The sequence below is a fragment of the Silene latifolia genome, chromosome 3 (assembly GCF_048544455.1).
Source record: "Silene latifolia isolate original U9 population chromosome 3, ASM4854445v1, whole genome shotgun sequence".
NCBI classification, from domain to species: domain Eukaryota; kingdom Viridiplantae; phylum Streptophyta; class Magnoliopsida; order Caryophyllales; family Caryophyllaceae; genus Silene; species Silene latifolia.
Window position 1 is genome coordinate 47,971,917 of NC_133528.1, and position 13,655 is coordinate 47,985,571.

The window sequence follows — 13,655 nt, forward strand, 5'->3', positions numbered from 1 at the left end:
TCTCTAGCTTGAGACTCTTTCAGCAACAAGTTCTTAAATTCAGCAAAGTCAGAACCATGGGACTGCTGCTGCTGCTGAGGGACATATGGAGGCTTTTGGTAGAGCTGTTGCTGTTTATGAGGGGGCATATAAGTTTGCTGTTGCTGCTGCTGTGGAGGTTGAGTAGGATTCAAGACATTTTGGCTACTCCACCTTAGATTCGGATGAACATTAGGCTCATAATAGGTATTTGTCTGCCTATAATGTTGGAAGGCAGCACAAGACTCAAAGGGACTGGGACAATTTTCTGAAACATGTCCCTCAGCTCCACATCTTTTACAGACGAAAGGACCGTCTGAAACAGCATTTACATGGTAAATCCCTCCTTTGGAAGATCCTCCCAACTCGTACTTGTCAAATCTTGCCGTGAGAGCTTCTAATGCAGCTACAGAAGGAGATTCAGCAGCTCTCCTTTGATTTCCCCGGGAATTCCCATACTCAGCTTTGTGGGTGGCCAAGTCATCAATGATCTTCCACCCCTTAGTCTCCCCTGTATTCTCCTGGAATCTGCCATTAGCTGTCGCATCCAAGATAGCCCTTTGATCGTCATAGATCCCATTGTAGAACTGATTGCATAGGCTCCACTTCTCAAACCCATGATGCGGAATGGTTCGCACCAGTTTCTTGAAACGGACCCATGCCTCATGAAAGTTCTCATCAGGCCCCTGTTTAAAACTCGTGATTTGAGCTCTAATCGCATTGGTCTTCGAGGCAGAAAAGTATTTCTTGTAAAATGCCAAGGCCAACGAATTCCAGTCGGTGATCCCATGAGCAGCTCGATCCAGATCTCTGTACCACTCCCTTGCAGCATCGCGGAGTGAGAATATAAACATAGTCTCCTTTATCTGGTCCTGGGTCACACCGGCCGGCGGGGGTATAGACCAGCAATAATCGATAAATGTCTCCATATTCTTGGTTGCATCTTCATTTGCAGCTCCCCCGAATTGGTTTCTCTCAACCAAGTTGATATAAGAAGGCTTCGGTTCGAATTTCCTATCAGCTCCAGGTAATTCGAACCCTTTGTATAGGTTTTCAGCTGTTGGCTCAGAGTGACTTGCTATAGTTGCTTCTTCAGCCATGACTGGAGTTTCCGGAGATGTGACTGTCTTAGCTGAAGAAGTAGAAGCAGGAGATGTAGGTGGATCTTCTTCGAACAGCTCGTTCTCGTAGTAGCTAGACAGAGTACTCAGCTCTTCCTCTGTCGGCAATATCCTAGATGATCGTCTCAACTCACGCAAGGTCTTCTCAATCTCAGGATTGAAAGGTACTAATTCACCACCCTGTGACCTGCGCATAAGAAGAAACAACAAAAAGAATATGAGAATAGTTTAAGGAACGAATGTCCCTTAAACTAAGAAACAGACTAAAAAAAACAACTAAAAATTAGAACAATTGCCTCCCCGGCAACGGCGCCAAAATTTGATACCCGTCGTTGTGAGTACCAAAAATAAAATTTATAATTCCTATTAAAACTAACCTAGGCTAGTGGTAACAGGGTCGAACCACAAGGAGGCGAATGTAATTAATAATTGTCTAATTCTAGTCTAAGGTAACGAATGTGGGGGTTGAATTGAGTTGGTCTATAACTAAGGCAATAAACTAAATAGACGGATAAAACAGATATAAAAAGGGGTACTAGGATGGTCGGTTCACTATAGTTTCGGCGGAAGCATATTAAGTAGGTCTAAATCAAACACATGAGGCGGGAAAACAAGAGGTCCTCTCGGTCCACTCTTAACAAGTAGCATCTTTCGATCTCGCTGCAGGTCCCTAATATCACTAGTACTGACTCTCGTCCTGAAAAGTGACTAACAACCTAAACTTTACCTATCTTTCGATTTCAGCATAGTTTAGTCATTTTAATTGGTGGTCTAATAATTGTCCCTATCTTTCGATCTAATGGGTCAGTCATTTCCTAAACATTCAACTAGTCGTGTGCACTCGATTCGTCAAATATAGAAATTAAAACAATTAAAACGAAGGTAACACCTCACGTGGTCAGTCGATCGACCAGGTATGGCAGTCGATCGACTGACACGCGATTTCAGGCCAAGTTAATGATAAGGCCGCCTACACTATAATTCCCCTACATCCTAGCACAATGAAATTAGCTACTCATACTAAGAATGATAACAGCAATAAGATTGGCTAAATAAACTACAGAATTCATGATTGATACGGTAAGATAAACAATTAACATATGATGGCAATTCGGCTTGGGAAACTGATCTAGCAATTCTATAACTATAAAAGAAAGCAAAATAACTGAACAAAACAGGAGAGTACCGTGTGAATTGCGAAGGAAAAGAACAAAGCCGAATTATCAAAGTGAATTTTATTCAATCCCGAAATAATCCTTGAACCCTAATTATTGATAAACTAAAACTGAATGAAAACTAGATGTAAAACTTAATGTAACTGGATGATTATTCTCAAAACCTAGCTTACGTTATATAGAATACAACGTAGCTTTTATTTCCAAAACCTAAATACAATGGGCTTCAAGTTTCTCAATCTTTTAATTCTCGTCTGAAGTAGCGGCTTGGTCGATCGACCAAGCATGGCGGTCGATCGACTGAGATGCAGTATACAGTAGCTTCTGGAACCCGTGGGTTGGTCGATCGACTGAAGGCAGTGGTCGATCGACTGAAGTAGCTGACACTTGACTTCTAACTTCTCGTGGATTTGCCTTTTGGCCTTGAAATGCGCACCAAGCTCATTCCTTAAGTGAATACTTCACGTCAAATGCAATGCAGGATACTCGGGGACGGATTTAGCTCGATTTCCGCTGAATTCTTCACATTTCTGCAATAATGCACAAAAACACGAAAGTAGACGGAAATAGGGGAAATGGTAGCTTAAACTACACAAATGAGCTCTGAAATGCGTGTAAAATAGGGTGTAAAACATCATATAAATGACACGCATCACATAGAAAGCGGTTTCTTTGAAGGAATTCAGTAGCAATGATTGGTAACATGATTTACTAATTCGCCTACATAAGCTTACAACAATTATTGCGATTATTATACAACTTAACATCCATACATATTTAAAAGGGGGTTTTCATGTTGCAAACTCTTATTACGAGTTTAAAAGGGAGTCACATTTTATCAAGAGAGTCTTGATTTCGAAAGTGACACCTCCGTCATGATGATGACATATTAGTTTTAATTACTCAAGAGTAATTCAAAAGTTTGCGAAAAGAGTTTTCAAAAACACAAAGAATACTCCAATATGATACCGTCAAATGGCTCAATTCAAGAAAGGCCAAATTGATTGTTTATGCACTAAAGAGTTTAGGCATATGATAACAATTGAACGGTTAGGTAGTCCAATTTCGCAAGAAGTTGAGATTTTGCCACATGTTAAACTCACTTTATAGTAATTCACTCTTACTAAGTGTATAAAATATCAGAATGACATGAAGAGAGGTCTTCATGAGATTCATTTTTGCTTGATTGAAGCAAAGAGGAATGTGAAAGTGAGTGGGAATTAAGAAGTATCAACCCTAGATGTATGCGATAGAACAACGTTAAAAGAGACATCTACTCAATGGATAGGCTAGTTCCACTATCTTGGTATGAGATACCAAGTACGGGTCATTTCTTTGTAAAGAAGTTTACATGAATTGATAAAACGTAAGACGTCTAGCATAAGACATTTTTGTATCGAAATGGTGCTAGAGTAGCAATGATTTCGATAGGGACAAATGTACCTAAATTTGGTTTTAAATGAATGAAATCATCTATGTTTATACATAGAAGGCATCACTCATGTGATTTAAAAAAAAAGGTTGTACCTACTCCTATGATAACTTGGTGGTTGGTTTAGCCCACTCAAGTTAGAGGAATTTTACATTCTTCACGAAAAGAAAATATTATACTATCTTGTAGATTTTAAAGTCTCTCATCCAGTGAACCCAATTGATCAAATCTCAAGTAAATTCATTTAACATATAAACGATTAGGACATCGTATAACCATTTGATTGAGAATCTTATGGTATGTGTGCATGTATTATGTTTTCTTTTGCAGAAAAGAAACACAAATAGTGAGCTGATTGACCATATACATACGGATGTGTAAGGCAAATAGTAGCTTTTATATACTTCGTTACTTTTACCGTAATGTTAAGTAGATATGAATACCTCATATCTATTTAATAAGACATAAAAGTGATTTTTGAAACGTGTAATATTTTCAAAATGAAGTAGTAAAGCAAAAGCACGACAAGATCAAGATGTTGATCGGAAGTTTCAAAGTAATGACTTTGAAGGTCAAATGGGTAATATCAAGTAATGACCTTGATGATCACTAAGAATATTGTAAACCAGTTCACATATACCTTCTTCTAAGGACACCATAGAGTATGGTGTAGTCAAGAAGATAAACCGAACTTTATGTGATATAGTTTGAGATTTTTCGCAATTTTGTAAGCTATTTTCTCACTAAAAGTTTAAAACCCGACTATAATGGCCTAAATGACTCCATATGAGATATGGATAGGGAGAGTTCTTAACTTGTCATTTTTATACATTTGGGACCATAAATATTTATGTTCAGAACCAATTTGTGTATTTGTGAGGGTTATCCAAAATTGAACCACTTGGTTTTTACTCCTTCAACACGAGAACAAAGAGTTTGTGGCTCGTAATGCAGTCTTTCTAGAAAGATTTTCAATTTTCTGGAAGACAGAGTGGGAGAAATTTTGAACTTGTGGAAGTCCAAGACCCACAAACTGAGTACAATGCAAGAAGATGTTCTTTATTGACACTCAGTGGTTATAAGAAGATAATTTTGCGATAATATTGCGTTACTTTTCGAAAGTGACGAATCTTCAACTCTCATCAAAGGCTTTTCTATAGTATGAACTCTATGTTATGGCGTGTCACCATGCAATTCGAATTGATTCCCTTACACAAGATGTGATAAGGAAGGAAACACGAGATGTTTCCGAGACTTGATTTAGGGCGAATACTTTGGTAGGTTACCTTGATCTTGTCGTAAAGGTTACATAAGATGTTTAAAATTTGGGCTTGTTATAGAGAGTTTGTGACAACCCAAATGCCTTTATCAATTCGTATGGTCTTAGCAATATAAGCTCTCATGAGGATGAGTTTAGGCAAAAGGATAACGAAACTTTCTCCTTGAATGTATCTTATGAAGGGAGAAGTTTTGTTGATGTTGTCAATGCTAAGAAGCCTAGCATGCTTGAAAGATCCATTTTGTGATCAATATACGTCAAAGAGTTGGAACTTTGGGTTCAATCATGTAGTCTATCAAAACGGTATTACTCGAGTGTCGAGATAACATGATGATACATGGAGTTTAGTGGGAGCTAAAGTGAGTTTGTTAGTCTAAAATATGTGCTTGACAAATTAGTGACTAGAAATGTAGCTAAGGTGATATTTCTTAGTCTAAAATATGTGCTTGACATATTATTGACTAGAAATGTAGCTAAGGTGATATTTCTTAGTCTAAAATATGTGTTTGACATATTAGTGACTAGAAAGATTCTCGGGTGAATACTTGAGAGTAGCATGGCGCATATTAAATATCCGGATCTAATGAGATAGATCTCTATGGATATTAGCGTTATAGTCAAGAGACTTATGTGATAAGATTCTTGACTCGTTCAAGTTGTTGAACAATTAATATGATCTCTTGTGCTTTCGCTGCAGGATCTATTAAATATGCTAAAAGCATCTCTCGTCGGAACTTATCATGTTGAGAATATGAGAAGTCATTACCAATCATTTCCTAGTGAGTGTCACTAGATGATTATCAAGAGCATCCTTGAGTACTTGAGAAGCGCTGAGGATTTACTCTTGTAGTTTGGAGGAATTTATGAATTTTGTGTAAAAGGATTACACGGAAACATTCCTACGCTTATAAGATGTTATGGGCCTCGTTAAGGAATGGTTAGCATGTAAAAGTGTTATGTGCATAAAGAATAATATGTATAAGAAGTTATACATATATGTATGAGGAGTCATACATAAAAGATGTCATATGAAGGATTTGTATAAGAGTTATACGTATAAATCATGAACGAAAGCTAAGTACATTACAATATCTGATATTGTATAACAGACAGTTGATATCCAGAGTTTAATGGAACTAGAGTAGTTCTGTTAGCCGAATATCATCTCCCGAGAGACTGTGAAAACAGTGGGAGTGTTTCACTGGCTTTAGAACTAGAGTCTAAAAACTTGTTTAGACATGTACTTAGGAAGGCTCTATTTGATGAAAATATTGCATAGAACAAAGGAAAATAGCAATGGAAATTAGAGTAATACAACTGTTGCTAATTCTATAACCAAAGCCGTTGGCATAAGGTAGACATGATGGTTATGTCATCTCAATGTGATTGAGGGGTATACCTTAATTGCTGAAGATCGTTGTATAAATATTGGATAGAGTATTAATATTTACATAAGTAATGATCGCATTCAGTGTTTGAGTCTCTTTAAGAACTCAATTATTCAGTTTGACTGAAAACATGAATACTTTATTTATCTAAATAAGTTGTGGAGACAATGTTGAACACTATTCAAGTGAACTAGATGAACATTGTATTTTGTCCCTAGTCACTTAATGAGGTGACGTCTCGGAGTGACTAGATTGTAAGACGATTGATGGTAGGTTCAGCACCATAAGGTCGTAAGGATGACTAGTCGTTTACATAGGCAGACCGTGGGACACTTTGCCGGGCAGTGACATTTATAGAGTCCCTTAGATCAATTACAGACGCCTGGTCGTGGCAGGGACTTCTATGATACTCCTATGAGTCGATTCTTTAAACTGGAGACTATTATCTGAGCCTGTACAGTTTCCGAGTGACTTTGGTTTTTGTCCTAGGTCATGCTATGAAAGGGGGCCAAAGGACATCTACTGGGTCATGGTGATCTGTATTGTGCAATAGGATAGATAGGGCAGACAGGAATTGTCCACCCACGTTGGGTTTAAACATCTCAAGGCCACTCGAGGAGTTATGACTACAAATGCGTGGCCACGCTCGGAAGTAATCTGTGGGAGATTTTTCCGGTCAGGTAGTCACACTCCCGATCGAGAAAACCACTCACGATATGTTCATGTGCAAGTGCGACCTGAAAGACACCTTGCATTGAGTGGGAGATTGTTGTTAAAACGGACAAGAGAATTGGTAACACACCCTTATAGAGTACAAGGAGGATATTGTTGAGATAAGGAGTTATCCACAATTGTGTGTTATAATCATTGCACAACTTGTCTCGGACAAGTGGGAGATTGTTGGAGTATTTGTCCTCCACAATTGTGTGTTATAACCGATTACAAATAATAAATGAAGTAAAGAGGAAAGACGAGAGCAAACACGGCTGGATTAAGGCCTGAGAGGGTATATAGGCGCGAGCCCTCTTGCTACGTAAGTGGTCCCTGTCTCCGACCAGTTTTGGCTTATCTAACATATGTTTGAATCATGTTATGCATGTTTTAGCGTGTTATAGTCATAAAACAGATAAAAAACATAAAAGAAGACGATTTTTTACACCCTCATACTTACATGCTAGACTTGAGATGAGAAATCGACGAAAGTGTATCAACTTGTTTGGTTGGAAAACTCGGTTGAAAACCGTTTTAGCAATGTAAAGAGTGTTTTTTTTAAGTTTAGTGATGGTGTAGTTGGTCGAGACGGTCGGTCAAGTGGGTTAATGCACGATGATAGTACCAAACAATGTGTATGGCTTGTATTTTCGATCGATAGGTCAAAAATACGTGTCGGTTTGTGACTTAAGAAGTCGAGTTGAGAATTTTAAGGGAGAGATGAGGGGGCGGACACTCGCGTACCTTAAAATGGTGGCATTTGAGGCGTATTTATAGAAAAATGGGTGGTTGGGTGCATTTTGAGCGACGTGGCCGCATGGGCTACTCGAAGAGTCGCGAGCCATTTCGCGGGTCTTCGAGCTGTCTTCTCGCTATCACGCAATTGAAATCATGATTTATTCCATCCTATGTTTTGGATGACATGATTTGTACTTGAACATCAAGCATTTCGAGAATACTTAACATGGAAGTTTTGAGAAGTTTATTTTTTGTGTTTGACTCGATTTGACTCGTTGTTGGAGTCGGGATTTGAATTTTTGAGACGGTTTTTGGTCTGGTGTCGGTTTTGACTCTAGTTAGTGTCATTGCGACCCCGTCATCGTGCATTAAACATTCCAGATACTTTTGAAAAGCTTTGAAATATCTTGTTTTCGAAATCATTTTGAGTTTTCCGACGTATAGTTATACAAAACTGTCAATTAAACGCTACGATTCCTAAGCATGTTGTAGTCCGATAATCATCGGGTGTTTATTGGAGACTCGACATATAGTGGGTATCTAAATAGCCCCCACTTTGACTGAGGCTTGGACAGGGCGAAAGTCAAAGTATAGCCCCCAGGTCAATCGAAGATTACAACCTGGAGACCGAAGCGACGTCGAGACGGCTCGAAATAATTCGGGCTAAGGACCTGCCGTCGGGAAGGGCGACACCAAGGCGACTCGGGGATACGAATCAAGGACCTGTTGTCAGGAACAATTTAGAGTCGGTCGACTGTCCGTTTGGGTCATTTAAAGTCCGTTAGACTACGTACGAAGGCTCGCCAGCCATAGGAAGGAGTCATACCTGAGGCATCTTCGGGATATGTCCTTGACTTGTTTCTCGTTTGCAAGAAATGGCTCACGATCCGTGCTACGGATATGATGTATCTCGCCAGCCGTGTTGAATGTGCGTTGTGAGGCTCGCCAGCCATATTGAATGTGCGTTGTGAGGCTCGCCAGCCATGTTGAATGTGATGCATTTTGAGGTTTGTCGGCCGTGTCGAATGTGAGTTGTGAGGCTCACCAGCCATGTTTAATGTGCGTTGTGAGGCTCGCCAGTCATGTTGAAGGTCGAATGATTGACTGTGGAAAATAGCCGTGTTGGATGAGCCTATTTCAAGAAGTTGTTGAGTTAGTGGGCTCCGTGAGGAGGTCTCCGATATCCTGTTGAGGAATTTTGGTGTTTATGTTGGATGTTTGTGGTGCCGGAAAGGGATTGGTTTGTGAGCTCGACTCCCGTGACGGCGGTGATCTTGAATTTTGAAGAGAGGTAACGACTTTTATTGCCTTTTGTTGGAAGTTTGTAGAAAAGGGCAGATGTGTATTCTGCTATTTGATGTGTGTTTGGGGGACGATGGTTTTGATTCCGTCTTTTCGTGATTTGAGATTTGTGAGGGGTAGTGAATTTCACTATCCTAATCGAAGGTGTGACGGTTTTTTATGCCGTTGTTTTGAATTTTGAAATCTGTGGAAATAGCGAATTTGAATTTTCACTACTTCATTTTTTTGTTATTTGAGAATGACGGTTTTTAATTCCATCGCTGAAAATTTGTGAAAATAGCGAATTTGAATTTCACTATTTTGTGTTTGTATTTGAAAAATGGCGGTTTTTAATTCCGTCATTTGAAAAATGTGAAAATAGCGAATTTGAATTTCACTATTTTGTTTTTGTATTTGCAAAATGACGGTTTTTAATTCCGTCGTTGAAAATTTGTGAAAATAGCGAATTTGAATTTCACTATTTTGTTTTTGTATTTAAAGAATGACGGTTTTTAATTCCGTCGTTGAAAATTTGTGAAAATAGCGAATTTGAATTTTACTATTTTGTTTTTGTATTTGAAGAATGACTACTTTTAATTATGTCGTTCGAAAATTGTGAAAATAGTGTGGGAATTGGGCTAAAGCCCAAAATTCCGCTGAATAAGCATGGAACACCTCATTGAGGCGCGAGCCTTCCTGCGAGGCAAGGGGCTTCGCCTTTTTTCTGTAAAAAGACGCGAGAAGCCTAAGCTTCTCATTTCATTCATCTTCTACGTCACAAACCCGAAATCGACCAAAAAAAATCGCCATTTTTGATCTCTCCTTTTGCTTGCTTTCGTGCTACAAACATCATGTCATCTCAAGGTATGTAAATCCTCTTGAATCCATTTGAATTTGTTTGTCTTTTTGTTAATTGAATTAGGGCGAAACCCTAACCCCTCGAAAATCGATTTGGGCGTTTTTGTTTATCCCATTTTCGAGTGAAATTGATGATTGCTTTAGGTTAGAAACCTGTTTAGGAGTATAGGGGTACTTTTAGTTTGCATTTTGTTCCCCATTCCCGCTCCTTAGGAGCAAAAAACGCGAGTAGACAAGAGATCGTCGTATCTCGCAATGTTGTGTTTGTTTTTTTGAGTTGTGTGCCCCCACTAGGTTGCATTGTAGTCGGGGAAGACCGTCTTTGTTATATTGAACCTTCGTTGGGCGTTTGTGGGCAAAATTTAAAATTTTGCCTTTTTGAGACGGTCTTATGCTGACGAAATAAGTGTCTGTTTGAGCTCAAATTGAGCCAGTTTGTCTTGAATTGGACCTTAATGGTAGTTTAGGTCACTTTGAGATGTGATTAAATCACGTTGCTTTGTTGTGGTCGTATTTTGAATTTTTGATCTTTTTGTGCCCGAATTGGCGTAAAATTGCCTTTTTGAGCTGTGAAAAATACCCAGTTGTGTCGGGAATTTTTGTTGTTTGTTTGGCAGACCTTGCGTGGGCCTTGAGGTGTTGGGTGTTTTTTGTAATTTTTTTTTTACTCGTCATTTGCTTAAAACGAAGGGCGAGTCATTTTTTTTTCTGTGATTTTGTGAAGTGTCTTGCTGGACGGGTTTGAGCGGGTTTGCGCTTGTTTTGTTTTGCATTTGCAGGTGGTTTATTTTTTTTGGATTTGTCCATTTTGTGCCGTCGTAATGCCGAAATTTCGGCTGACGTTTTTGTTTTGTCCTGATTACAGGGGAGTGTTCTGGGCCCACTGGGTCCATTGCTGAGGCTTTAGAGGAGGAGGATGACCCAGGAGAAGAGGAGATGGTTATTGCCTTGTCCTTGTCGAGTTGTGTTTCTCCCTGGTGGCCTTTGTCCATCCTTTGATCAAGTGTTGATCATTGGTTGTTGTCTGTAGAGATTGAGACGTTTGATGATTGGGGGTCAACACTGGTGCATCGTTCTACGTTACCGTCTTTGATCGTCATTGAATTCTGATGATTGGGGTTCAACATCGGGGTGGCACCCTACGTCGTGGTTCCTTCTCATCACCGAATTCCGTCGATTGGGGGTGAACGTCGAGGCGATGCAATGAGTCACAATTCCTGATTGTCATGTTGTCCGAAGTCTGTCAGGCATTTTTCCCTTTTTTGTTACGGAGTAGGAATAAGGTATTAACGTCATGGTAACCACCTCTGCTTCCACGGTTACTCCTTTCTTTTCCATGTTGCTTCTTGTCTTTTCCGATTTGACGGATAGGGAGTGCTTAGTTCGGTAGGTGGCGGGTAGCCCCCAGTTCGTTGTTTTAGGCCAGCGTCTGTATGATAAATACTTGTAGCGGATCCTGTTTTTATGGTCAGTCATTTGTATCAAACGTGTGTTGATGTATTTTGCGTGAGGCGGTTTGTATATATGTGTTTTTAGGTTGTAGTTTTTTTGTGTTTGGCTTGTTTGTGTTTTGTTTCGGAGAAGCATGGTCATCGGCTGATCCCCTTTGCTTTGCATTTGTTCTTTCATCGTTAGTGTAGAAAACCAGCAACATGTAGCACGTATGCCCACACGTAAACACGTAAAAGCTTTTGATGAAAATAAAGATAACCACGAAGACTCGAAGTTAAAAATGAAATCGAAAAGAAATTTTGAAATTTCCGTAACAAGGTATCACGTTTGTATTTTCAAAAGAAATTGATTCGAAATTTCTTGAAATTAATTCGTGTTTGAATTAGTTGCACCGAATTTTGCCGAAAATTGATTTGTAACTCGAAAAACTAAAACTCAAACCGTCATGGATGAATTTCAAAAGAGATTTTTGTGAGAGTGTTTGATTTGATATTTGTGAGATCAAGACTCGGATTTGCAAGAGCTTGAATTTTGAAGAGAATTGACGTCGTGTTATCAATTCTCGATTTTTGTGGAAAATGCGGAAAAACGAAAAAAATTTGAATTTTCGACCGACATAAAAGAAGAGAAAACCCCGTATGTTTAAAGCTGCGTCATGGAGACCGTGTCGGATTTCGTAAAACGCGAAAACAAGGAAATGTGAGTGTGAGAAAACACAAAAATTTCGGATAGGCTCGAAGAGGCGCAAGCCTTGAGGCGGGAGGATCTATGTGTTAGGAAGAAACACAACTTGATAGGGACAAATCAAGGTGCGGATCCTGAGGACCAGCCCAAGGAGGCGTGAGGCCATAGGCGATGGAAGCGAGCTTCCCCCTTTTTCGAAAAAAGGCGATGATTGTTTTGTATAAATAGGGACGTTTGTGCTTCATTGTTTCAACATCCGAAACATGAAAAACATCTCTACGAAAACCTTTCTTCTTCTTCTTCCATAAAACTAATTCATGGATGCCTTGGAAAATATGTTGCGACATTGATGTCGAGATTTATCGCCTCCCGAGAAGTATCAACTCGTTGTAATGGGAGTTGGTCAATTATTGGTGCTTCGTCAAGTCAAGGTTCAATCCTCGTTCCTTGAAGCATGCTCTTGGTTTTGGGATTCGAAACATCATGTTTTCGTTTTCCCGAAAGGTGAAATTTGCCCTCATGCCGAAGAAGTGGGCGCCATTGGTGGAAGGCCGGGTTGTGCTCCGGTGCTTCCTCCTACTCAGTTGTGTTAAAAAGAGAAGTTTCGTTCAATGTTGGGCTTGTCAACAAGCCAAGTGAACTCTCTCCTTGCTCCCCATGGTGTGGATATGTTGGCTCTTATCAATATTTTCTCAAACCGGTTGGATGTTAATGTCTCGGAGGTGGCTAAGAGAAGGGCTCTTGCCTCTTGCCTAGTTCATGCGTACCTCCTTGTCGATGCCTTGAAGAAGGAGGGGTGAAAGTGGTATGATAGTATGACCCTTGTGCATATAGTTGAGCAAATGGAGCACGGTTGGGATCCATCTTGGTTGGTGCTTGGCGACATCATCCAAGCTTTGGATAAGAAGGGCTCTTTTAGAGAAGCTCCTTCGTTCAGATCTCCAAGGATCCTCCAAGTGTGGCTCTTGAAGAGGCTAAGGTATGTAGAGCCTCTGGCTGATTCTTCTTCTTACTCCTTCCGTCACCTTACTATGAGGAAGAAGTTGTACTCGGATAGTTTTGCATCCACCGAGACCTATTAGACCTCGAGATTGGTGGAGGAGAGTGGTCCTCATATCCGTTGGGTGGTGCCGCGATGGCACTTGAGGTCCTTCACGGGGTTGTCCGCTCCAGCCGCTCGTTCTCGTTCTTTGATGGTTGTGGGCTTGAAGGTTGCTTCCTTCATTTATCCCGAAAGGCTTATGAGGCAAATGGGGCGTCAACAAAAGGTGCCCGCTCAAGATACTCTCGTCCAAGAGAGTGTTTTCCGGAACTCCGAGCTTGTGGAGGTCTTCGAAAGGTGGTGGGCCACTTGGCCAACTTGGGAGGTACCAAACCCCGTTGCCACGACATGGGTGAGTCCTGCTTATGTCAAGTGGTTAAGAGCTCAAACCTTGGAGGAAAGGTCCAAATCTCGAAAGGACGAGGTCATCGACTTGAAGTATAGAGAGGCCGGCAAGGCCAACCGTGCCTTCTTTG

General features: G+C 40.2%; 1 non-coding gene across 1 annotated transcript; it reads left to right on the forward strand.

Moving 5' to 3' along the window:
• The first annotated feature begins 630 nt into the window (after nt 1–630).
• Nucleotides 631–737, forward strand: LOC141650348 (small nucleolar RNA R71). Its single transcript, XR_012546388.1, has one exon. It is a non-coding gene; the product is annotated as a small nucleolar RNA R71 (small nucleolar RNA).
• Nucleotides 738–13,655: the final 12,918 nt, after the last annotated feature.